Source organism: Aplysia californica, unplaced genomic scaffold (genome assembly GCF_000002075.1).
Source record: "Aplysia californica isolate F4 #8 unplaced genomic scaffold, AplCal3.0 scaffold00570, whole genome shotgun sequence".
NCBI lineage: Eukaryota > Metazoa > Mollusca > Gastropoda > Aplysiida > Aplysiidae > Aplysia > Aplysia californica.
This window is the reverse complement of record NW_004797840.1, coordinates 73232-74882: the sequence shown is the minus strand read 5'-3', so window position 1 is coordinate 74882 and position 1651 is coordinate 73232.

Sequence of the window (1651 nt, the reverse complement as noted above, 5' to 3'; positions counted from 1 at the left end):
CGTGTGTTGATCACATGCACACACTCACACGCACACACACACACGCGCACACACACACACACACACACACACACACACACACACACACACACACACTCACTCACACGCAAACACACACACACACACATCTATCGTCCTTATCTCCCCGTCTTTTTTTATTTGTGTTACTCTCTTGTAACACCTCTAATCTTCTGGCCGTCGTATGACCTTACACAGTTGCGAGCGCCATAAAACCTCTACTAAAACTAAATCTAAAGACGTACAATGAATTATTCTACTAAAAAAATAATTTTAAAAAATCGATTCATTCTGGAGTTCTGGCGGTGTCAACACTGATTGGGAGGTTTCTGGTGTGATGACCCTCCTGATTGATTGAACAGGTGTTTTACATTAATATCGACTTAGTTTTGGTCATGTAAGTGCCATGACTCTCCATCCTTCATGGTCCCGAGCTGCCGCTGCACATTCTCCAACACCCATTCTAGTCCATGTTTGTATGTTGTCCATCCATGTTGTTCTGTGTCTTCCCCTGACTCCCCTGCTCCACGTCTTTCCTTCGAGTAATCTTTCACAATGGTCTTGAGTCGTTTTAAGTGAATAAAATATTGTATTTTTCTACATTTTTTTGTATTCGGCAGGGTTTGTCTTGTGTGTAGAATCTGACACCCCTCATTGCTCGTCTTTTTTCCCCAACTTATTCTGGCCGATCTCGGTGGCACTACATCTTAACAATTTCATACCACTCCTTTTTGTTCTGGTATCCTCGCTTTCAATGTTATATGCACTGTTCTGTATTGTTCAAGAACTTTTAATGTTGAACTTATAGACGTACAATGTGGGCGGTTGGCGGGTGCTCTGGTGTGGTTTGCTTCTTCTTTCCCATCAAACATCTAGCGTCCTTATGTCCCCCTTCTTCTTTTTTATGTTTGTTACTCTCTTGTAACACCTCTAATCTTCTGGCGGTTATATGATCTTATACTAAAACTAAATCTAAAGACCTACAATAAGTTATTCTGTCTATTTGTCAATGACGCGCAGAGTGTGTAGTGTCGGTAATAATTTAGGCTCTCGGACTCGCAACCGTAAGGTCGTGGGTTCGAATCCCGTCAGGGACCCGACGTTGTGTCCTTGGGAAAGGCACTTTACTCGAATTTCCCTCACTTCACCCAGGTGGGAATGGGTACCCGGCTATAGACAGCGAAAGATCTTGTGAGTTTGTTAGTGTTTGAGCGCTTAATCGGCTGCTTGCACTGTATGCTTCCCGGGAAGCTGAGAATGTTTCGGAGTGTTCTATGGTCTGCTGGGGTAATGATATAGTGTAAAGCGCATAGAGCCTGCTGTTGAGCGGGGATATGCGCTATAAAAAGGCTATCTATTTATTATTATTAATATCACATCATGTGTGTTTATGTTATCGTTAAGCCTGTTCTTATGGAAACTGTGATAAACTCTGGACCGCGGAAGATCGACTTTCACTTCATCTTCTGGTGCAATCGGACATAGTATTGAATACAACTACAGCTCTGCCGAATCGTCATAGAGTTTCCGGGTTTCTTTTTCTGTTTATTTTCGGCTACTTCCGAACAGGAGTTGAAGTCCAGCGTTTGGTTAGTGTCAGCCTGTATGCTGGTGCTCGAACACAAACACACAC